This window comes from Odocoileus virginianus, chromosome 26 (genome assembly GCF_023699985.2).
Source record: "Odocoileus virginianus isolate 20LAN1187 ecotype Illinois chromosome 26, Ovbor_1.2, whole genome shotgun sequence".
In the NCBI taxonomy this organism is placed as follows: domain Eukaryota; kingdom Metazoa; phylum Chordata; class Mammalia; order Artiodactyla; family Cervidae; genus Odocoileus; species Odocoileus virginianus.
The window spans coordinates 27,362,270-27,387,955 of record NC_069699.1 but is presented as its reverse complement, the minus strand read 5'-3'; the positions used below and the strand labels follow the sequence as shown (position 1 = coordinate 27,387,955).

The 25,686-nt window shown below is 42.6% G+C and overlaps 1 protein-coding gene across 13 annotated transcripts in view; it reads right to left on the bottom strand.

Annotated features, from left to right (window-relative positions):
- FOXP1 (forkhead box P1) overlaps positions 1 to 25,686 on the bottom strand; it is a 615,660-nt gene that overhangs the window by 436,819 nt on the left and 153,155 nt on the right. For 2 of the 13 annotated variants that reach the window (XM_070455669.1, XM_070455671.1), the window contains one exon: positions 6,188 to 6,345. The exons of the other annotated variants lie outside the window; for them this stretch is intronic. The gene's annotated coding sequence lies outside the window, so the exon portion shown is untranslated. The remainder of the gene's footprint in view (positions 1 to 6,187; positions 6,346 to 25,686) is intronic. 13 annotated transcript variants of the gene reach the window in all.

Here is a 25,686-nt window from a genome sequence, read left to right as displayed (position 1 = left end):
CTAACACCAGCAGTGTGCTTCTTCTCCAACGTGTTAGTTTCTTCCTGCTACTATAGCAAATTACCATCCATTAGGGACTAAAAATGTATATATTTATAGTCTTACAGTTCTGCAGGAGATAAGTCCAAAATGAGTCACCAGGCTAAAACCAAGAATGTTGGAAGGCCTGTGCTCCGTCCAGAGGCCACAGGAAAATATCTACATACTTGCTTGTCTTTTCCAGCTTCTAGAGGCTGCCTGCACTCCTGGGCACGTGGTTCCAGCTCTCATTTTCAAAGCCAGGCACATGGGCAGGGCCTTCTCCCGCTATCATCCCTTTTTTCTATACCTTCAATCTCCCACTTCAACTTTTAAGGATACTATAATGAGAAAAGAAGAGAAGTGAAAGACAAAAAAGAGAAGGGAAAATATAAGTATCTGAATGCAGAGTTCCAAAGAATAGCAAGGAGATACAAGAAACCCTTCCTCAGAGATCAATGCAAAGAAATAGAGGAAAAGAAAAGAATGGGAAAGACTAGAGATCTCTTCAAGAAAATTACAGATACCAAGGGAACATTTCATGCAAAGGTGGGCAAAATAAAGAACAGAAATGGTATGGACCTAACAGAAACAGAAGATACTAAGAAGAGGTGGCAAGAATATAGAGAAACACTATACAAAAAAGATCTTCATGACCCAGATAATCACGATGTTGTGATCATCCACCTAGAGCCAGACATCCTGGAATGTGAAATCAAGTGGGCCTTAGGAAGCATCACTATGAACAAAGTTAGTGGTGGTGATGGAATTCCAGTTAACTATTTCAAATGCTAAAAGATGATGGTGTTAAAGTTCTGTACTCAATATGTCAGCTAATTTGGAAGACTCAGCAGTGGCCAGAGGACTGCAAAAGGTCAGTTTTCATTCCAATCCCAAGGAAAGACAATGCCAAAGAATGTTCAAGGCACTCATCTCATACGCTAGCAAAGTAATGCTCAAAATTCGCCAAGCTAGATTTCAACAATACATGAGCCATGAACTTCCAGATAATCAAGCTGATTTAGAAAAGGCAAAGGAATCAGAGATCAAATTGCCAACAACTGTTGGATCATTGAGAAAACAAGAGTTCCAGAAAAATATCTATTTCTGCTTTATTGACTATGCCAAAGCCTTTGACTGTGTGGATCACAACAAACTGGAAAATTCTTTAAAAGATGGGAATACCAGACCACCTGACCTGCTTCCTGAGAAATCTGTATGGAGGTCAAGAAGCAACAGTTAGAACTGGACATGGAACAACAGACTGGTTCCAAATCGGGAAAGGAGTACGCCAAGGCTGTATACTGCCACCCTGCTTATTTAACTTATATGCAGAGTACATCATGAGAAATGCTGGACTGGAAGAAGCACAAGCCAGAATCAAGATTGCCAGGAGAAATATCAATAACCTCAGATATGCAGACTATACCACCTTTATGGCAAAACGTGAAGAGGAACTAAGAGTCTCTTGATGAAAGTGAAGGAGGAGAGCGAAAAAGTTGGCTTAAAGCTCAACATTCAGAAAACTAAGATCATGGCATCTGGTCCCATCACTTCATGGGAAATAGATGGGGAAACAGTGGAAACAAGTGTCAAGACTTTATTTTTTGGGGCTCCAAAATAACTGCAGATGGTGATTGCAGCCATGAAATTAAAAGACGCTTGCTCCTTGGAAGAAAAGCTATGACCAACCCAGACAGCATATTAAAAAGCAGAGACATTATTTGCCAACAAAATTCCGTCTAGTCAAAGCTATATTTTTTCTGGTAGTCATGTATGGATGTGAGAGTTGGACCATAAAGAAAGCTGAGGGCCGAAGAACTGATGCTTTTGAACTGTGGTGTTGGAGAAGACTCTTGAGAGTCCCTTGGACTGCAAGGAGATCCAGCCAGTCCATTCTCAAGGAAATCAGTCCTGAATATTCACTGGAAGGACTAATGCTGAAGCTGAAACTCCAATACTTAAGCCACCTGATGCGAAGAACTGACTCATTGGAAAAGACCCTGATGCTGGGAAAGACGGAAGGTGAGAGGAGAAGGGGACGACAGAGGATGAGATGGTTGGATGGCATCACCTACTCTATCGGCATGAGCTTGAGCAAGCTCCGGGAGTTGGTGATGGACAGGGAAGCCTGGCGTGCTGCAGTCCATGGGGTCACAAAAGAGTTGGACACAACTGAGTAAATGAACTGAATTGACAATGACCCTGGGTCCACTGTGATAATCCTGGATAATCTTCCACATGCAAGGTCAGGTGATTAGCAATTTTAATATCATCTATAAATCTAGTTCCCCTTTGCCATCTAATGTATTCTTAGGCTCTAGGGATCCAGAAACAGGTATCTTCAGGCAGCATTACACTGCCTACCACACCTGACAATTTTACCTCTGGGGCAGGATCATGGTTAAAGGAGTACATTCTAAAGGTGACGTGAAATGTGGTCTGGGCATATCAGCCTCTTGCTCACTTCACAGTTTTACGGGGAATATCTTATCTGACTTAGGTACCAAGGTAACAGCCCAGGGGTTTCCCTGGTGGCCCAGCGGTAAAGGAGGCGTCTCAGTGCAGGAGACGTGAGTTTGATCCCCGGGTCGGGAAGATCCCTAGAGAGAGAAACGGCAACCCACTCCGGTATTCTCGCCTGGGAAATCCCATGGACAGAGGAGCCTGGCGGGCTACAGTCCATGGGGTCACAAGAGAGTCAGGGCACAACTTAGTGACTAAACCACAACGACAGAGTGGCTGAAGCATAAAAGGTGTTCAAGAGACATCTGTGGAAGGAAGAAAAGAAAGGGTCTTGCATTTCTCCGCCAAGGCATTTTGTATCAGATATCCTATCAAGTTTAATAAGGAAAGAGATAACCAGAATCTAATTGGATATTCACATGAACAATTTCTGCTGGATTCTAAATCCAGCAACTCCACTCTGCTCCGGCACTAGAAACTACATGGCACCCACTCCCCTCAGCACACAGAAGCTTGCATCAAACTGTAGAAGAACTTGGAAATAATATGCCCTCAAACTTGAATCTTCCTTGCCAGTGGTCACCACAGAAACAAACTGCTTTCAGGAGGGTGTTTTTCGTTGGCTTTGTGTATTGGGTTGTTTTGTTGAGAAGGTGGGGAGAAATAAGGGACACTTACTTTAAAAAAAAGAAAGAAAGAAATCATGCTTCTAATCCTTAAAATGACTAAAATAGTTTCATCCTTTCATAACCTGTCATCACGCATGTTTCTCTAAAATTAAACACATATGGCTCAAGCCAGAGTTACATTATGCACCATATTATGTAATTATCTTTTCAATTTATTACTCCTCAAAATAGAAAAAGATTAGCCCGTGTTTCTTAAGTCTAAGTAAACATATGGCCTGAAGATTGTAAATGACATCCTATCTTTAAAAGAATTTCCAAGACTAAACAACACACAATACTCTGTCCGCAAAGGCCATATGTGATAGCAGGGTTGTAAGATACGGAAGATGTGTGTGTGTGTGTGTGTGTGTACATATATATATGTATATATATACATTTTCTTGCTTTCTGCCATGTATTTGATGTCATGAAATATTCCTGCCAGCAGATCATAAATGGCAAAAAAAAACAGAGACCAAAAATATCTCCATTTCGGTATGTCCTATTAGCATCAATTAACTTGGGTCCTGTTTAATCCTTACTGACTTACTCCTTAAGTCATCAGTCACCTAGGTGTTCATATAGGAATTCTCAGTCTCTGCACACTTCTGGAGCTTGGAGCCCACTTCCCTGGCAGCCTGTATGCATCCATTCTCATGTTACCTGGTGGTTTAAGACCTCTGTTGAGACCCTCTGCTTGATCACTGTCCTCTTCTTCCTGGTCAGAAAGGAGGTGGTCAGGCAGGGGTGCTCACAGCTGCCAACACCCCCCTTCCGACAGCGACAGCCAACGCGCTGCATAGGCCCCCAGTGCCACGTGGCAGAGCTCAGGGTCTGACAACAGCTCAACCATCAAAACCTTTCTTCAGGGGGCTGGTGAGTTGAAGACTTCCCGTTTGCAATAGGCAAAGATTTCTACATAGGGCTGCCAAGCAGAAAGGAAGTATTCTGGAGACAATTCATACTCAAATCAATTTAACTGTTTACCCCATGTTGAGGGATATCAGAAATGAAATGGTGTGAGAGGGTTTCTGATGCCTTTATATCCCCCTTAACTGAAAAGGATGGTTTTTGTTTTTTTTTTTTAAGTAATAATCCAGCAAGTTGAAAACCAGCTAATCAGGCTTTCACAGAACTGTCACCATATGTGCATTCACAAGGGTTTTACATAAACATTTTGCTATGAATGTCCAGCAAGAAATTGTGGATTTCAGAAGACTTTTCCTCAAGAAAATATAATTTCCTGTGGATTGATACCAACAGCTGGCAATGGTGTTGCAAAGTAAATTTGAAGTATATAGCATCTGATACTTTGACTAATGAGGAACCTTTTCAGTAAGACTTTAAAACAGTTAAAGGATGTTTTACTCTGACATGATGTAACAGCTACCCATTTTCAAATCATAAAGGCAATTGTTTTTATTTGCTGTAAATGGGTAACCAAAGACAGGGAGACCAGTTCTTATCCCCACATAATCACTGCACAGTAGAACATACAGAAACTCGGTTTCTAATATCTATGATAAGACTACAGCCCACTAAAAATAAACCACACATTTGGCCACAAAAGGATGTATCTTAGACGCAGAATCACTGAACAAATCTTTCAGGCCCCATTCCATGTTGACTGAATCTTTGGAACCAGAAGTGCCACGTTTACATTATCTGGCACCTTCTCGTTTAATACAGATTGACACTGATATTCCCCAGAGAAATGGGTGATAGTTCAATCAGGAAGAAATACGTCATATTTATACATACATATTATACATGTAAGATTAATATAAATGGGAGGCTTTTCTTATGAGTGGGCTCTCATCACGGGGCCTTTGCACTTGCTGATCTCCTCCTGAAATGCCCTTCCCCTAAGCTTCTGCATGGCCCCCTCAGGTCTCACTGTCTTTTTCTTCCTTAAAGCAAAAACCATACATCCTTCACTCACACACCCCATTTCCTGGCCCGGAATGAGTTTCTCTCTATCACTTACCACCATGAAACACACACTTAATTTGGTTTCTGTCTCCTCTACTGGGATGAAGGCACCCTAAGACCAGGGGATGGTTCTGTCCACAGCTGTATGCCCCGTGTGTGGGACAGGACCTGGAATGTCACTGACTCTGAGAAATTTACTGAGGGAACAAATGAACAAGCAAATGAGTGAATGAATGTGCCAATACAACAGCCTAAACGTTGCCTTCAGCAGGCACTAGGCCGAGAAGCACATTAATCTATAGTAGTACAATTATACTTAGGCTCGTCTATCATTCCAATGAAAAGGGGCTGAGTCTGAGCTAATTTCCCTTAAAAAAAGGCGGGGGGGAGGGGCGAGTTCAGGCTAATATGAAACAAGTAATAGGAAAAACTAAAACAAAAGCCTTGAAAAAGCAGTATGGCCCAGCAGTTAGGTACCTTAACTCTGGGGTCAGACTGCCTGGGTTCAAGTCTCAGTTTCTCTGGTAAACAGCTACGTGGTTTCAGTAAGAACTCTCACCTCGCTAGGCCTCAGCTTCCACAGCTATAAAAGATGGTCAATGATAGGGCCTCACCACTCAAAAGTTTTAGTGAGGATACAACAGGGACTTAAAGTAAGCACCAGGTCAGGCACATAATGCTAATTATTCCTGTAAGTGATTTTCCATTTCAAAAATTCAAATGATTAACAGTCTTGAAAGGAGATCTGGAGATACTGTTGATACTTTTTTCCTACTTCATTTTTCACAATTAAAAAAAAAAAACATGAAAAGTTTGTTTCTCTGAGATAGTTACAGCATTTATAAATTTTAGGGTGGATTATTATTTTTATGTTTCAAAATTTTTTTTTATTTCAAGAAATTACAATATGCTTCCTGGTGTAACTTCTTTTTTTTCCCCCTGATGTTACTTTACTCATTAAAGGCACAGCCTTCTTCATTCAACCAAAGGTGCATCTTTGTTGTTGTGTACCCCAAAATTAATCTGTGTTCATAAAACTGCCCTTACACTGAATCAATGTTCTGCATATACGACCAGAAGAATTATCAAATAAATGCCCAAACCTGCTGTAACACATTTTAAAACATTTCTCCAAATGCAGACATTTATGCTTCTTGAGTCTTTGAGGAATGCATCATGGAAAAATTCAGGACTTCAACTAGAGTCTGCTTCATTCCTCGAAACCTGACTTTTCCAAAGCTGAACTATACATCGCTGCCCTCTGCAAAAAAAAAAAAAAAAGCAATAAATGTATTTTTCCCAGAACAAACATCTTTGATACGGTTTTTCTCAAGAAAGACTGGTACCGTGTCTATTTTTCTCACCCACTGCTGATGTTGAAAGTCAACTGAGGGATACTAATTCTTACCACGCACAGCTTCACACGAGTACCAGGCAGGATGACCAGCCTTTTACTCCAAGAGATGCAGTGTTGAGGGCATGTCTTAGAGGCTCTATGGTTTGATGCATAGAAGATGTAATAGAAGTGATGTGTTACTGGACAGATACCACATGATGCAAAATAATTCTTTAAATTCACATAGACTAAGTACAAGTGCTTACATTATGACAGAAACAGTGTACAGGATTTCTACAAATCTGTAACTCCTCGCCCCACTTGCTTACAGCTTATGAATCCACTCCAGGTCCCCCTGCAGAGGAGACACATCTGTCCAGGAGTTACAGGAAGGAGAGACTGAATGACCTTTTCACTGTATCTTCTGACTGCCTGACGCTGACACGTGAATGACACAAGGAAACAAGCGTGCATTCGTGCCTCCTCCGGTGTGGATGACCAAACGAGCACCAGCTTGTGACTGAGGGAAACCTCAGTCCCGATTCCGCCTCACCACTCACAGTTGTGATCTAGGGCAAGTCACTCAATCTCTTTTCATTTGTCATGGATAATCTGAGGGAGGGAAGAACAGGGGTCGAAATAGCCATCTCACTGATTAAGAGCAGGATCACATTCATCAGAATGCCCAACACTGTGACTGATATACAAAGCCCCAAACTCTCAAAACTGACCATGAATGCTCTTATTCCTATAGAAAATGGAAGTGCTTCAATACAGAGCGGTCAGTCTCTTGCCCTGATGGCGCCTGTCTCCTCCTATCATCTTTGAAACAACCTGTCATGCCTGGACTAATGGTTCTTAGTCCTGTTTGGCAATCAATTCAAATGCCTAGGAACAGGAGAGGGGCAGGCAGTGTGGCTTGCAGGGTATGGAGCTGTCCAGACTTGATTCTTGCACCTGGGCACCCTTAGGAAAGTTATTTCATGTCCCAAAGTATCAAATGCCTTGCCTGAAACTCCATGAGGGTTCTAAATAACTACCTCCCAGACTATCTTTCACAGTAACGTCACAAGATCTACACAGTCGGGGTAAAGGCAGATTTACAGGGCTAAAATGTCTGTCATACTCCCCACTCTGGTCATAGGGACACCAATGCTTTGTCTGTCGTGTTCTTAACACAATGAACATGTTAAGGGGGTAAAACAAGACGCCGCTAGAGTCAAAGTGAGCCTAGACCAAGGACTGAAAGATAAGGCAAAAGGTAATCACACATGGAGCACAAGAAAGTCCAGCTACCCCAAAAGTGAATGTTAACCAAGACAGATGTCACTCCGAATACTTCAAAATGATGCAACCGAGTCTTCTCTTTGAGTAAAGAATAGAAAGAAATGACATAGGAATAAAAGGTGGGTCTCACACAGGGGTTGTGATCGACCCCACCCCTTCTCCACCTTCAGATTCAGCACCTGGGCACCATGACAACCAACTCACAGCATACACAAATTTTAAAAAAGAAAGAAAATGGAGAACAAACACATTTGGGGTTAAACATGTTTGACTAATTAAAAATATTGTCCTGCTTAATACAGGCAAACTGACTGGAAATTAATGTGCCACCTGTCCACACATTTAGTAAGAGTAAAAACTTAAGACAGAAATTTCAATAGGTGCTTTGTCTCCTGATGGATAGAAAGGCTGCCCAAATTCAAAATGCCTCCTCCCTCCCCACCCGCCCCCCCACATACATACCCTAAATATCCAACCCATAAGGAAGTGGCTAAAAAAAATGGCAATACACCCATATAAGATAATGCTGGGGGCTGCCACTAAAATGTGAAGTCATATATCTGTATTAAGGATATAGCAAGAGGTCCACTCTATATATACTACACCTTTACTATTTGTTTAATTTTTGTCTTCTCATCCCTCAATGGATTTTATCCCCCTCAACAATTTTTAATGAAAGTAAAACTTTAACTTTGTCAGAAAAGTTAAGAAAGACAATTCATGTAACAGTCATATACCAACTCCAAGATGCTACATATTAACAATTTGCTCAGCTTAGTTTACCATGCATCTTTAGTCATCTATTGTATCTTATATATCAGAGTAAGCTCCATGATATATTCTAAAGGGAAAAGATCAACTACCAAAGCACAGGCACAATACTATCTCACTTTTGAAAATATATATGGGTGTGTGCACTCACATGCCTAGAAAACACAATGGAAGGAAATACCACAAAATGTTACTATTAACAGTCTACTCTTTTTTTCTCATTGCCTACCACACATGCATTTATGTTCTCTTCTCTTCCTCTCCCGCCGCACACCCCCCCACTTTTTTTGAGCAACATTTATTCCTTGTGAAATAAACAGATATGTACAAGGATGAGAAGAGGGCAAACAGCTAGGAAGGAGGCAGGGAAGAAAGGAAATACTCCAAGTCATGATCATATCCCTCCATCAATAGCAGTAGCTCTGTGAAAAGCCAAGTGCCTAACTCCTGAGCGGAAATGCTGACCAAGAAGGCCAAAGAAGGTCAACAGAGAAGGAACCCAACTCTGCTATTCCTGATGGCCATCCAAGTCTTTTCCTAAGCAGACTAGATACTTTTCAGATAGAGTTTTAGAACAATTTCCAACTACCTCCCTGAGACTATCAGTGGGAAGTGATGGGGATTTCCTGATTCCAGGCTCTAGTGGGCACCTGCTGTCATAAACAACCCACTACATCAGTTTTATAACACAGAAGTTAAACAGACCCCCATTTTTGGCCTCCATACCATCTGGGGGCTTTCTTACCAGGAAGCACTTGGGCAGCATCTACCCGGGGCCTGGCCCTCGGCTCTGGAAAGGCAGGAACATTCCAGACACAGGGCTGTCCAGCTCTGCAGCACATCCTATACCCCAGACATCACTTTATGTTGTCCCCACTCCTATATCTTTCTGCCAATGCATTTGTCTGTCAATTTAAGGACTCACTGGATAAGATTTAAGGTCTAATTTCCATTTATTAAAAGAGTGGGACAAATGAAGGGGCATTTCCTCTGCCCCAAAGACTATTCTGACAGCAGCTTTTGGAGAGAACCTTCTAGACACACTCTAGCCCTCTGATGAAGGTCAAAAGAGGAGGTCACAAGAAGGCCCAGGAGAACAAAAGGAGAATTTGAAGGCCTGGGTTTCAAAGGCACCTCTTTAGAGTCTTGCTTGTAAAGACTGGATATCCCTATGACAACAGCATGGATAAGGGATAATAAAATAGTCACAGAGCACACAAGATAAAAATGATGCCTGAAATCAGACATTCTAAGTTTTAAACAGTAGTGGCTGATGGAGCAGAAAAGGCTAATAATACCATGCATTAGTCTTCAAACCCTGCATCTGGCTTCATGTTAATAATCTACTGTCAACTTTTAATTCAGAATGCTCTACTCTTCTGGTACTTTCTCATTGTTCTTGTTACTCATTAAAAAAATAAAATAAAAGGTACTGCCAAAATATACTATGTTCACATACTATGAGAATTCCAGATATTTGGAAATACGGCCTTATGTTTTCATTCATATCTTAAGTCATTTGTACCAGCACCTTCTCCTCTCACTCTCAAAACACATATACACACATGTATTCTAAAGATTAGCACTCCAGGCCACAGAAGTAGGTTTGTAATCAGAAATAAGTATACTATACCACTCCCCCCACCAGACATTCATAAGGCACACGTGTATTTCAAAGCTCTGAGAAAGAAGCCAAGCCTGGCCCTAACTGGTCTGTCTACAGAAAGTTATTTAGTCCGTAATCACCTGATTTCATAAAATCTCATGAAAAATCGTGAGGATCCCAGTGAACTTTTAAAAAGTGAGTATACTTAATCAGGATAATACCTTTTCAATCTGTAAGTTGTGAGTATAATTTTAAGTCTTATTGATAACAAAATGTTTCAAGCATCAATGAAACTTTGTAGGATGTATACATAAAAAGTTTTCTGAACCTGAGTCTTTGATGTAAGAATCAGTATTTATACAAATAAAACTTAGAATGTCAGAACCAGAAGGAAACTTAGTTATCATGTAATTCAATTCTCTCATTTCATACATAAGGACACTGAGCAATGTTAAGTGGCTTATGCGTGACTGTGGGGCCATAAATGATCCCAGAACACCAAGTGAAGAGCTATAGAGAAAGAGAGAGAGATGGAGAGGGTGGGGGGCAGGCATTATTAGGAAAACAGTGGTCAGAGAAAAACTCAAAGATTAGGGGTTTTTTTCCCCTATTATAGGCATTAGTAACTAAAGCTGAGGTCTTTGACTATAAAATAATCATGACCGCAAACTGCCCTTAACCCAAAACATAGACTCACACCCCCCAACAATACAGAAACTCAGCCCTGTAACACAAAGAGAACTTTAAAAAACTGATAACATAAACCACTTAAAGAGCAACCACTTAGTTTATAGTAAACCATTTGGTCTGGTTTTAAAATAGGACTTCAAAAGGGCTCAAAATAATCAAAACTTTAGATTATAGCATGTTTCAAAATAGAAAAAACAGACCAACTACTATAGCCATTTACCCAAGTAGTATTTACAAAGTATCTACTTCATTCTAGGCATTGTATTTAGAGACCAGAATACAGTAAATAGTACCCAGAAAGTTATATTCTTGCCTGTGGGAGCTGGTAAGAAGACTAGCATTAATCACTATAGAAACAAAGATACATTAGAAACTATATTGGGATGCCACACAAGCAAGTTAAATGAGGCCAGGAGAAAGTTTAATGGCGCCGGGGGGGGGTGGGGGGGTGGGGGGTGGGTGGCAAAGGCAGAGAAATCAAGAAATGATTCCTTCAGAATTCTACTATTGAGCAGGGAGCTTAAGGACAGGTGAAGAAAGTAGGGAAAACCACTAGACCATTCAGGTATGACCTAAATCAGATCCCTTATGATTATACAGTGGAAGTGAGAAATAGATTTAAGTGGCTAGATCTAATAGACTGATGAACTATGGATGGAGGGTTGTGACACTATATAGGAACAGGGATCAAGACCATCCCCAAGGAAGAGAAATGCCAAAAAGCAAAATGGCTCTCTGAGGAGGCCTTACAAATAGCTGTGAAAAGAAGAGAAGCCAAAAGCAAAGGAGAAAAGGAAAGATATACCCATTTGAATGCAGAGCTCCAAAGAAGAGCAAGGAGAGATAAAAACGCCTTCCTCAGTGATCAGTGCAAAGAAACAGAAGAAAACAACAGAATGGGAAAGACTAGAGATCTCTTCAAGAAAAGTAGATATACCAAGGGAACATTTCATGCAAAGATGGGCACAATAAAGGACAGAAATGGTAGGGACCTAACAGAAGCAGAAGATATTAAGAAGAGGTGGCAAGAATACCCAGAAGAACTATACAAAAAAGATATTCACGACCCAGATAATCACAATGGTGTGATCACTCACCTAGAGCCAGACGTCCTGGAATGTGAAGTCAAGCAGGCCTTAGGAGGCATCACTATGAACAAAGCTAGTGGTGGTGATGGAATTCCAGTTGAGCTATTTCAAATCCTAAAAGATGATGCTGTGAAAATGCTGCACTCAATACGCCAGCAAATTTGGAAAACTCAGCAGTGGCCACGGGACTGGAAAAGGTTAGTTTTCATTCCAATCCCAAAGAGAGGTAATGCCAAAGAATGATCAAACTACCACAAAACTGCACTCATCTCACATGCCAGCAAAGTAATGCTCAAATTTCTCCAAGCCAGGCTTCGGCAATATGTGAACTGTGAACTTCCAGATGTTCAAGCTGGACTTAGAAAAGGCAGAGGAACCAGAGATCAAATTGCCAACATCCACTGGATCATTGAAAAAGCAAGACAGTTCCAGAAAAACATCTATTTCTGCTTTTATGCCAAAGCCTTTGACTGCATAGATCACAATAAACTGTGGAAAATTCTGAAAGAGATGGGAATACCAGCCCACCTGACCTGCCTCCTGAGAAATCTGTATGCAGGTCAGGAAGTAACAGTTAGAACTGGACATGGAACAACAGACTGGTTCCAAATAGGAAAAGGAGTACGTCAAGGCTATATATTGTCACCCTGCTTATTTAACTTATATGCAGAGTACATCATGAGAACTGCTGGGCTGGAGGAAGCACAAGCTGGAATCAAGATTGCCAGGAGAAATATCAATAATCTCAGATATGCAGATGACACCACCCTTAGGGCAGAAAGTGAAGAACTAAAGAGCCTCTTGATGAAACTGAAAGAGGAGAGTGAAAAAGTTGGCTTAAAGCTCAACATTCAGAAAACTAATATCATGGCATCCGGTCCCATCACTTCATGGCAAATAGATGGGGAAACTGGCTGATTTTATTTTGGGGGGCTCCAAAATCACTGCAGATGGTGACTGGAGCCATGAAATTAACAGACTTACTTAAATTACTGAAATTAACAAGCTTACTCCTTGGAAGGAAAGTTATGACCAACCTAGACAGCATATCAAAAAGCAGAGACATTACTTTGCCAACAAAGGTCCATCTCGTCAAAGCTATGGTTTTTCCAGTAGTCATGTATGGATGTGAGAGTTGAACTGTAAAGAAAGCTGAGCACCGAAGAATTGATGCTTTTGAACTGTGGTGTTGGAGAAGACTATTGAGCAGAAAGGAGATCCAACCAGTCCATCTTAAAGGAGATCAGTCCTGGGTGTTCACTGGAAGGACTGATGCTGAACCTGAAACTTCAATAATACTTTGGCCACCTGATATGAAGAGCTGACTCATTGGAAAAGACCCTGATGCTGGGAAAGACTGAGAGCAGGAGAAGGGGATGACAGAGGATGAGATGCTTGGATGGCATCACTGACTCGACGACAGACGTGAGTCTGGGTAAACTCTGGGAGTTGGTGATGGACAGGGAGGCCTGGCGTGCCTCAGTCGATGGGGTAACAAAGAGTCTGACACGACTGAGCGACTGAACTGAACTGAAGAAGAGAGGGAGGTACACAATGGTTAGAAGGAACAGAATACGTAGAGACTCTGGCACCAAGGATCAGAGAAGCGACATAACCAGAGTGGCTGCAGCAGCAAAAGGGGATAGCGGTAGGGCAGCACAAAATGAGAAGAGAGGGGATTCATACTAGAAAGACTGGACAGATTCTGTGATAGCATTATGTCTTGATCACAAGGGTAGTGGTGGGAGACCAATGAAGGGGCTTCAGTTTGGTGAAGAGGTGAGTGGGACAAAACCGTATTTTGAAAAGATCACTCACGCTGTTGAACAGAGGTCAGACTGCAGGCGTGCTGGTCATCTATAACCAAACTGTCCAATCTCATTCACTGGATTCACAACATATACAAAAATTAGAGCAGGTTCTAAAAAGTGCCCAAAGCAATTCTTCAAATACATGTAACAGACACACACAAGACACACATCCTGAGGGCGGGTACAGTGGTCCACAGGATGCAAATCAACATTGCTGAGTCCCAAGCCAACCCACTATGGAATTTACAGATGGTTTATCCTGGCATCTGTTTCACACTGGCTGTGTTCCATCATTATTGATTCTAGACTCCCAATTATCTCTGTATCTGATCTTATGGACTATGAGGGGTAAGACTCGGCAGCAATACCAAAACCATAAACCACTGCAAACATCTTCCTAAAAATGAGTACTGTGCTTCTGGATTGTGCCCCCCCCCCCCCGCCCTTTTTTTTTGCTATGTAGGAAAACTGTGGACCATCCATACAAGATTATACCACCAACACTTACCTTTCTAAAAGCCACATGAAGCACCTTGTGATGTATTATTTTTTCACATGGGAGGCAATCTCAAAGAATTAAATTTCCACCTTTTCGGAGGCAAAAATTCATGAAATTTTATGTGGAGCTAATTTTTTTTTTTCATCCAAGGGACAGGAAACAGTTAACGTGTCACTTCATTTTTCTCTACACATCTACAAATGGGGACAGGCGCCTTAGCTGGCCCTGTACTAGCACAAGTTTGGACAGAGCTGAGGTTGTTGGGTTTAATTTGGCCAAATAAAGGAACTCTCAACTCAACGAGCATTTGGTCCGTGTAGTCAATTCACTTCATATTACAGATCGAGGACACCAGCAGTACTGTTTAGAAAAACTGGCAATGCTGTTTAGACAAACAGCCTCGAGAAGACAGACTGGATAGGAAATGTGGTCTGTTGCACTGTTATCCTAGGATTTTTTTTTTCCCTTCTTCCTTCCCTCATGAGTGCTTTTCATGTAATTTTTACTCATGAAGTTGCCAGTGTTAATTTCTACAGGCCAAATTTGGCTCACGTATTTCTTGCCAACTCCGCAGTCAAATTCTCTATGCCTGTGTATGTGTGTGTGTGTGTGTGTTTCCACTGAATTGCACCTAAAGCCAAAGAGATTTCTGTGACCAGAGACTCAGAAGAATGCAGGCAGCATTGCACTTGAGTATCTCTAATGACAAAATCTGTCTCTATTAGCAAAAACAATCCAACTCTCCAAGCTGGCACAAGGCTCAACTCAGCAAGATGCATGGATCCCCACAGAACCTTTACAAGGATGTGACAGAGCATCCATAGAAAGGCAATTTGCATATTCTCCTGCACAGGAAAATGAAACACAGCAAAGCAAAGGGTAAGCAGCATTTTTTCTTGAATTTTTTCCTTCTTGGGCTCAATAACTTAAAGGCACCATTCATTTTAGGGAGCTGGGTTCAAATGACAGGGACAGAAAACAGCAATGTGTTTCCATCTTGTGTTTTATGTAACATGCAAATTTGATGCTTCTTTTTCTATTATTATTCTGAAGTGATAAAAAAGTTCAATCCTCTCCTCCACTCAAAAGACCAAATACAAAAGGAATTATTAACTGTCAGAACCACATTTTCTCATGCCTCCCTTGGATCCCAAATTCATGGATAACATGAATACTCTCAACCAGAAGATTAATTTGGGGCAACCACAATCTTATTATTTTATTCCAGTTATTCACTCGAGGCTAATTTCAATGAAGGATGAAGAAAACATCTATGAACTCAGTTCTATATATACTTAAAAGGTTAATGTAAGAACTGAAGAATCAGAAGTCAATGACAGATACATCAGGGAAAAGGGAAACTATATCCCAAATTACAGCTTCTACCCTTGTGGCAGAACCATGAAGAAAAAATCTAAAGTGGAGGTTTAAGACATTTTAGGTCCTGGGTAAGACCAGTCTGATCTCATTCAAGGTTGTAGCTAACACCTGCTATCAAAAGGTAAGAGAGAAACTGGCTTTCCAGTGACCCTGTTCCTCCCACCAGCAGTGTTCTCAGGGCAGGGACCTTTACAGACTGGTCTCTTCACTCGCCACATCATTTGCAAACTGATTTGGAGGTTTCTGGTCTAACTCAGTGCTTCCCCAAGTGTGCTCTGAGTGCCCTGGGTGGTACGTGGGATGGCTTTAGGTGGCAAATGGAGATATAATATGCCTGCATTCACACACACACACACACACACACACACATATTTAATAATCAGGTATTTAATTTTACCTTTTTATTTCCTTTAGGGTTCACCATCATACTGGCTATCCAATAATGGACAAATTCTGAAATGTTCTTTTATAAAAAATATTAACTAAAATATATAAGTAAATATTTTAAAAGCAATTTAGAGGAAAAATGTTAAGCACATTATATTCCAAACTTGTAAAGATATGGCAAAACTCAGGGTGCAGGGTCTGATGTGCAGCTGCATAAAGAGCTAACAGGGAAGTTAAAACTCTTTTAGAGCAAATAGGAGGAAAGTCCAGCCATGCTGTCTAATGCTACCAAGATTCCATGTAGTTACTTTCCTGCTCAAAGTTCCGGTGTTCTTGTCTGTATAGTAGATTAAACAAATGGATCCCGAATGTTTCTATCATGATATGTCCTAAAATGCTTTTAAATAATACACATACGTATAGACACAGTGACATATATATATCTCTAAAGGTATATGTCTGTACAAGGTCACAAACATTTATATACAGAGATATAAACAAACCTTTTCAAAGATACATAAATACATATGGCTGACCGTTGAACAGCTAGGGGGTTTGTCTGTGTATCCCTTATTAATACTATCAGCACCTCCACGTCAGAGGACCCTCCACACTGTGAATTCAATCAATTGTAGCACTCAGATCCTGTAGTACTAGTGCATTTACTATGGAGAAAAAGCCATGAATAAGCACATCTGCAAAGTTCAAACTCACATTGTTTAAGAGTCAAGTGCATATACATACACTGTACCTGTTACACCTATATGTGTATGTAAAACTAGATCCTACCCAAGGTGGGGGCTGATCAGGAAAGCAGACAGTGAGTACAAATCAAGCTGACTAACACTATACATCTAAGTTTCTACCACCTGTCCCAACTGTTGCCGCTGATCCACCAAGTGAAATCACAGGACTAAGAAGGGCTTTCTACTCCCATCCAACTCTGCAGTGTCAATATTCCATGAATCCTGATCCTAGGATGTCCCTGGAGATAAGCCTATAAATGCCCACATCACAAAGGATGCTATGAATTTGCAAGGGACAGACGCACAAAGGATAACTTGTTATCACTCCCCAAGTCAGGTGTTTCCTAAAGAAGACCCCTGAGCAATGTATTCTTTGGAGGAAAAAATCACAGAAGAGTAAGCAAAGGAAGAATGGAACTGTAGGAGAAAGTGAATGAATATAATTTTCCTCAAATCTGACATCAGGATAAAAAAAAAAATGAAACTAATTAGAGATGAATTTAGCAAGGCAATGCCATCCTCTACCCTCAGGTAAATTTATGCCCTGTTCATAATTTCAGAAAAAAGAATAAAGCTACACATAGTTTCAATATTTTCTCTGTGCTAGGGCAATCTAGTTATCTTTTTATTCAATAAGGCAACCAAAATTGCATGTGTTTCCTAAATAATCTTGAATTTATACAATTTGACATTTTCTCCCATTCTTTGGGGGAAAATGGTCTGAGGGCCATCTCCCCAATGCATGACAATAAATTGCAGTCCATCCTATTTTAGAAAAACCGCAACATGCAAACATCGGTCACCAGCCAGACTCAGGACAGAGACACCTGCAGAATGGAATGGTTCACCCTCTAAAGAGGGAAGTTGCTGGTCTCAGGACCTCCTGCCCAAAGAAAGGCTGGCTTGAGTCTTCTTTCATCCAAGTGGTATGATGTCACCAAGCCACTTATCCAAAGCCCTCTCTCAGAAAGGCAGACTTCCTCGTAAAACTGTCCCCACCTACCACAATTCTCTTAAATAAAAGCAAAGCCCTGTTCACCCGCCTGTGATTAGTATCCTAGCTGCCCCCGCACTGCTGATGGAGCACCTCCTTCTGTGCAAGTCAGGAGCACAAGTCATAATCTGATCCCCTCCTGACGTGGCCTCAGTTCTCTATTTCATCATTTCATGAGCGGCTTCCTCTTGAAATTTTCAAACCACCCAGCCCAAGCTCTTAAGGCAGCCTGCAGTCACTGAGCAATCTGGGTCCTCAGCATCTTCTCCTTTGAGACACTTCGACATTTTAATGGTGTGATGTGGAACAGGAAACATTAACTCACTGCTAGTTTCAGTCACACTTCACAGCTTTCTAACACAAGTCAAGGACAACACATAAAGGAAGTCGGAAATCAAGGGGAGTGATAATGTAGATGCTTCGGAAGAAAGGAGCATGTAATAGCATCAGCATAAACATGAACTTCTCAACCCAGAATCGTTCTCCCTCACAACATGTTTGAGTCCTATTAGAAAATATATATATAATTATTTAGAATGTTCTAGGGCTTCTCAAATCTTAACACAGATATGAATCACCTGGTGATCTTGGTAAAAACAGACTGATTCAGTAACTGCAATGGTGGTGGTGGTGGGAGGACCCAAGATTCTGAATTTGTAACCAGCACCCAACTGATGCTGATGCTGCTGGTCCAGGAATCGCACTTTTGAGAGGTGAGGGCACAGGGTCCCTCCCCCTCATCTCCACCTGTCTTCTCACCCTTCCAGTGAGGTCAGGAGAGCCCAAAACTTAAAACAGGTTTCCACCTGACCCAGGCTGAAAACCTGTCTCATATGCACTGATGTGTGGAAAAGTAATCGAAAAGAAAACCAAAAAGAAAACTCACCCAAGTTGCAACAAGCCTTTCCAATGACACAAGAAAGCAGCTAATTGATACAACTGTGGAGTTATCACACTTCCAGGAAGGAGCTAGTGGTCAAACTTAACAGTAAAAGACAAAAGACAAAAAAGGTAATTGGCCTTTCTTGGCTAAGTGAATCTTGAAATTGTTTCAGTTCACTTCCAGCAGAAGTTAGCACTCATGCACACACACTCCTTCCTATCAGTTGGACGGAGCAGCAAAGCAGAACTCCAACAGAAGTCTTGGTGTGTAATCTAAAACAAGTCAGAGAAAAAGAAAACATGATCAAGAGCGAGCGAAGTACAAGCTGAGGCTCAACATTCTGCCCCAGAATCTGAAGACTTCAACAGCCCGGTGTTCACAGGCCAACCAGAGATGGAAGACAGCAACACCTCCTGTCACACACATTTACAACACCTCCAAGCCTTCGGAGACAATTTCACATCTTCAAAGTGCTTCTTGAAGGTGAATTCAGGAGTCCATACAAACCGATGAGTTCTCCCTTCCATGGCCGTTATTAAAATTAAGTCCATCTTACAGATGAGCGAGTAGAGACACACAAAGAGTTTTGGCAAGTCCAAGCAGGCAACCAACGATGAGGAGGAGGCGCCTGGCTCCCTCCCTAAGACCGACCAGCCGCTCAGAACATCCAAGTCACGGGCCTGGAGGTGATGTTCCTTTGGCAAGGGCAGAGACTCTCCCTGGATTTCCACCAAGAAAAAACTCATTAATCCTAAAGGTATGCCCTCTGCCTCCCCTCACAAAGTGCTGCACTTACAGGGCATCCGGGATTTCTGCAAGCTTTTGCTAACACAAGGATCCTCTCCTGCCAACTGGCGTGCTGGGACCTGCTTCTAAAATGGTACAAAGAAGACATGAACCAGCACTGGAGGGGTAGCTGCCCACGGGGCCATCCCAGAGGCGTGCCTGGCTGGCCTGTGTGTGTCCCACAGTCATGTCCCTGTGCTCTCCTTCCTCAAAGAGTCCCGCTGGAACCTGATCGGAAAGCCAGGCCATGCTCTCCCCACCTCCCCACCCGCCCATCCCATTCTACACCGGATCTAACTGAGCCTGAGGTGTCTTTAGCTATTAATACATTAAACTGAATTATCCTGGGTCACAGAATTTTATGTGTGGCCCTAAACATAACTACAAGTCTATAAAGACATACCAGAAAAAACAGATGTTAACATCTCTGCCAGAACACACACCTTTTTTAACGAGTAACTATGAACAGGGCAGAGAGATGTTCCAATGACAATCTGACCAATGATAGTAAAGAAGGGACAATAACCTTGGAAATCAGGCACATGGAAGAATCATCTCCTCTGCCATGTAACTGGGGAGATCCTAAATTTCCTCATTTGGACTCTCAAATCACGGTAAGAGAAATGTCCATTTTTTGTAAGCTCTGGCTGTGTCTCAGGTACTGCGTGGAAAACATTCTTGAGCCTATTCATAATTCTCACCATAACCTTGTAAAGTTGCCGATGAGGAAAGATGCTGAGACAAGCCCCTGGGCTGGCACCCCACGGCAAGTACAACAGTACTTAGAGTCTAGTTCTCTTGACTCGGTTCATGATATTTCCATTATTTCTTCCAGGGTTCTGGGGACTTAATAGCACTGAGGACCACCAAGCTTAAGAATCAAAATTGGCTGCTAAGAAGTAGAGACACAGAGTAGAGAGCAAAAGATACCAAGGGGGGAAGGCGGTTGGGAAGAGCTGGGATTGACGTATATACACCAGTGATACTATGTGTAAGAGAGATGACTAATGAGAACCTACTGTATAGCAGAGGGAACTCTACTCGGGGCTCTGTGGGGAAGGAAATCAAAAAGAGGAAATATATGTATATATGCATAGCTGATTCACTCTGCTCAACAGCAGAGAACAACACGACATTGTAAAGCAACTGTACTGCAATTTTAAAAACGGCTGCCAAAGCCCAATGACAAGGGACAGAGACAGAATGTGTGCTCAGCCGTGTCCGGCTCTTTGAAGCCCCAGGGACTATAGCATGGCAGGCTCCCCTGTGCATGGAATTTTCCAGGCAAGCATACTGGAGTGGGTTGCCATTTCCTACTCTAGGGGATCTTCCTGGCCCAGGGGTCAAACCTGCCACTCCTGACCTGGAGGCAGGTTCTTTACCGTTGAGCCACCAAGGAACCCCAACAATATCTTAACTGGAGTCTAAAATTAGAAAAACTTTCAAATCTCAGACAACCTTTGCTTTCAAAAGACCAAGGTCCACCTGGAGAAACAAAACCATCCTAGGCTGGGAGTGGGAGGAAGGGACACGTCATACATAAGAGGCCAGGAGAGATTGAAAGAAAAGGGAAAGCTTTTCCAGGCAGGGGGAAATGCATATGGCAGCTGCTCGACTCCAAGTGTTCACTGAGAAAAAAATTTTAAAACACTACTTTGACTTTGTATTAATATACCAGGAATACACTAATTTGTAAATGTCAGATAATAACCTACAAGGTGTCCTCATTTCACTGTTCTTATTACAGACTGTGGTTTGCAAACTCTGTTCCAAGGGGCCCCTGTGGTGTGGAAGGTGGGAAGAACACACCAGCTGCTCTGAGCTGGAAGTCACTCAACTTCCTGGTGTATAACCGTCTTCTCAGCTCCTTGCCGAGTCCCTGGCAAAATAAGTGCTTAATAAGTATCTGCAGAATCAAAAAACAAAAAGAAGGAGCTTTGAACTCATGCCCCTAGTCAACCAGTAGAACTCAACCTTTGTTTATTTTAAACAGGGGGCGGGGAGGGAGAGAGGGAGGGGAGGGACTGGGTTCCAAGTAAGATTTCATTTGGGCAAGGCAGCCAAACCACTTTTTTAAAAAAGAACCAAAAAAAAAAAAAAAGAGAGATTTATGAATATCTCTACGTTTGGCCCCATTTCTTGTTCTACCATGACATTCATCCAACATACAGGGCCAGTAAATCGGGCTGATTCAAACTCTTAACAAATTTCCAGGCTCACAACCACATTCAGCTATCCACGTATTGCTGAGCCACATCAATCAATAGTGTGGCCTGTTTAAGACCAGAGCCTGAAGGGCAGCTGGGTCTGACCAACACGCTGGCTCACCCGAGTTTCTGGCCAAAACTGGAAAAACCCTAGAAGAAACTCCAAGTTCAATGCATGAGCCTCAGAGTGTGCCAGATCCCTGACCCCCTGGGAAACTGAAAGAGGATACTAACTAACATGGACTCCTCTTGAGCTGGAAAACAAGGCATCCTGTGGAAATGCAGGTTAAGTCTAAGGACTCAAAAGCTGCTACAAATCCAGCAGGGTCAGCAATCAGGAGAGGGAGTCAATAAGATAAGCTCCATGACTGGCTAAAAGTAAGCTAATTTCTGAGTTACATGTGCAATGTCAACACATAATTCATCGAGTAATCTGTAAATTTTTGTTAGATGGAAGTCTCTCTCCTTTGGCAGATAGCACGAAGTAAAACGGGAGTGTATGGTACATAGTCACTGTCCTCAAAGAATTCAAAGATGCTCATTCAGTGAATTCAACACGAGCTCAGATGGAGAGATACTTCAAGGGAAGACCGAAGTGTTAGATGCTCAGGGAAGGGAGACACGAGTCTAGCTGAGCCAACTACTGATGGTACCTGGCAAGAGAAGGAATACAGTAGCCACACAAAACTTCAATAAATGAAGGAGCAGAGACTCTCACTTCATTTAAGACTGACGCTCACTCTACTCAAGGCCTTTGTACACGCTGTCCTATCTGCCAAGAAGGTTTCTTCCCAGCTCTGTGCATGGTGGTTCTCCTCTTATCTTCCACACCATCGCTTAAACGTCATCTTCTTGGAAAATCCTTCTCTGAACACAAAAACTAAAACAGTCTCCTTTATCACTGTCTCTTAAAGTATCAGATGTATTTTTTCCAAATCATCACCCTGTTTTATTCACATGTGTTTCTTGGTTTATTTATTCTCTTACTCTCCCCATAAAGGTAGGAGCCAGAACTGTGTACATCATCACCATATAGCTAATACGTAGCCTGACCCTGGCACAAAGATATATCTCAATCAATGGTTGCAGAATATGTGAACAAATAAATGAAGAGAAAATGAAGAAGGGAGAAAAAGTATTTCACACAGAGTGAAAGAAGTAACACGCTGTCTGTGAAGCGCCAGGGATGCTGCAAGGGTGCTGGCGGAGGGCGGCCTGGAGTGGAGGGTGTGGAAAGGAGATGAAGGAGAGGAGAGACCAGCCGGCAGAGGGGGTTTGCAGGAGCTCATGGGAGGCCTAGACTGCAGGCAAAGGAGAAGGTGTCTGTTGTCAACCAAGGCGGCTACTGAAGCTTCTGAAAAAACAACTGTGATACAGTTCAGGCTGCTCCAACAGAGGCGGAAGTATCAAGCTGCCAAAATAATAAGGACAAAACAGATCGAGGGCCTGAATGAGAGAGAAACCCAACAAACAGAATGGCCAGAAAGGATGATATAGAAACGACAGAAGTTACAGACCTTAGTGATTAAGGCAACATGAAGACTGAGGGCCAGGAGAACCACCCTAGGTTTCAGGCAAGATTCGCAGACTGGGGATGAAATTAGAAGACACAGGGAATGCAGGAGGGGAAACAGAGGGCAAGAAAAGACATATTGTATGCTCAAATGTCTGCTCAGAGATCTGAGATTTCGGGTGGGCTGCTGGGGGTGGTGGTCTTGGTGAAAATAAATTCCAGCAACCGGAAAACGAGTGCCTGGAGTATTAAAAAAAAAAAAGATTAGCTCAAAATAGGGATATCCTGGAGCCTTTCACATTGAGGTGAAGAGCAGAACCAAGAGAGAGGAGGCGGCCTGAAGGGTTCATTAAGTTTGAGAAAAAGTCCCACCTCTGTGTACCAGTATCATGGCTTTTAACCAAGCTGAATACTATGTGATGGAGGTATAGTTTTTTCTTTCTGCAAGAGATTGAGACTGTCCCATCTATATTCAAACTTCCCAACTGGTGCAGTGGTAATAATCTGCCAGCAAATACAGGAGACACGGGTTCAATCCCTGGGTCAGGAAGATACCCTGGAGAAGGAAATGGTAACAGCCCATGAGGTCACAAGGAGTCGGACATGACTGAGCACACAGGCATGCATCTACGTTTAAAGTCCTCATATCCCCCAGAAGATGAAGACAGCTGCAAAAGATCAAGCAATTTCACCCAACAGGTCTTCAGCAACCAGGGAAATCCTGTGAAACAATTTAGAAAATTGTCAGGTGTCTCCAGCCCGCCTCCAAGTGAGACTCACAACTCCCTTTTGGTTTTAAAAAATACCCTGGTTCCAACTGTTTCCAGTTCTAACCAATCAATGGAACAGAGCAGATACAAATGCCAGTGCAAAATATGGCAGCAGTAAAAGTTTACAGAGCTAATTTTCCATTGTTTTGGCAAAACAGCTTGGTCCACCCCTTCAGGTCTGGAAAGCAATCAGCTTATTAGCAGAGAACAGGCTACTGTATCTTAACGAGTCTTGTTCAGAAGCCTGCTTTACGGTTTTCATCTCATGAGAAGTTCCTACTGAAAGCGCATTGTTCTGAAGAGGCTCCTGTATGAACTGGCTTTCACACCCAAGGTCTGACAACAGCCCTTCGAGAGGCAGAGCCATAAAACAATAACAGGACGCAAAGGAAATCAAGACATTATAAGTTCCTGTAGAGCTGCGGCCTGGGCACATGTGCACACAAAGGAAGCTGGAGCGGTGTGCTGGAGAAAGGGCTAATACACACTGCACCTTCACCCGCGTCTGCTCTGTGAGCCCCATCGAGACCCCGGCTCCTGGGGGAGCTGCAGGTGGAGCGGGGGCTTTCCTGGCCCCGAGGCTGCACTCAGCTCGTCCATTCTACTGTGCACTACAGAACCAATAAAACATCCCTCTGAGACTCGCTGGACTAGTGCCGGCTCGCAGACAGTAGTAGGCTGACATATTTTGCTATTTCTGTGATTACAGCCAGCAAACCAAGGAGAATACATGGAAGCCTCAGACTGGGCTGTGCAGGAAGGTGGATGTGGAGTCCAGCTGTCCCCACGCACCGTGCGACCCACGGATGCACAGTCACCTTGCTCGAGGTGGGGCCCCCAGACACAGGAGACATCATTTCTAAGGGGACACTGAGGGAAAACCATAAAGGAGTAGGAACTGCATCTGCCTTCACTGCTTTGGGGTGGGTAGGGCGTGGGGGGGGCAGTAAGGACTTTTTTTTTTTTTAAGGAAAAAGGCATTCTTGGACAAGCTCACCTGAAAAACACTTTTTTTTTTTTTTTTTGGTCTACTCTTAGCATTTCAGGAATCAAAGGCCTGTGCCAAGGCAGGCAGCCAGGCGGAACTCAGCACTTGTGTGTGTGGCTCGTGAGAACTTAGGGAGTGGGGGTGGGAGGAGGGGGTACTGAAATGTCCCTGTCCATCTGGTGATGTCTGGGCGGCAGAAAATATTGCAATAGAAATAGAAAGTTAGAAAAAAAACTGCTTCGGAGCAAAACCTGAAAGAGTATTGTATTTCGAAAGGAAATGTTCGACTGATTGTATAAAAATGGAAAAACAGAATTAACATGTTCCATAATGATTCGTCTGTGTTAACTAAATATTGAGCTGAATTTGGTGAAACCCTCAAAATAAGACTTTCTAAGGAAGTCAGTGTCTTTGAAAAGCGATCTGATCTCAAGATAGCTGCTACGTGGCTCCGAGGTACCCTCTCTGACCCACCTGGCTGCCGGCCTTCTCACTCAATCAAAGAAAGTACAAAATGATGTGTAAAGCCTACCTCTCATTCCACAACCCCAAGACAAGCCCATCACCAGTATTCTGCAACACATATTTGCATATCCAGTGAAAAACAAAATTCGAAATCTTTCCAAGCTACTCCTGCTCTACCGGGAAGCCACAAAAACTGGCAACTGGGAGAAATGAAGATTCCTCTTTCTTCTCCGTCCAGACAGGAAGTGATACGAGAGGTTGGGCAAATTGCTCTCCTGCTACGCTGACCACAATCTCAGCAGAGAAGGACCACCCTGTGAATGAGGCAGTTCAGGTTTTTAACTGGCTCTCTCCCGACCATACCTCAAAATAGCCAGCCTCAAGCCACATAGAGT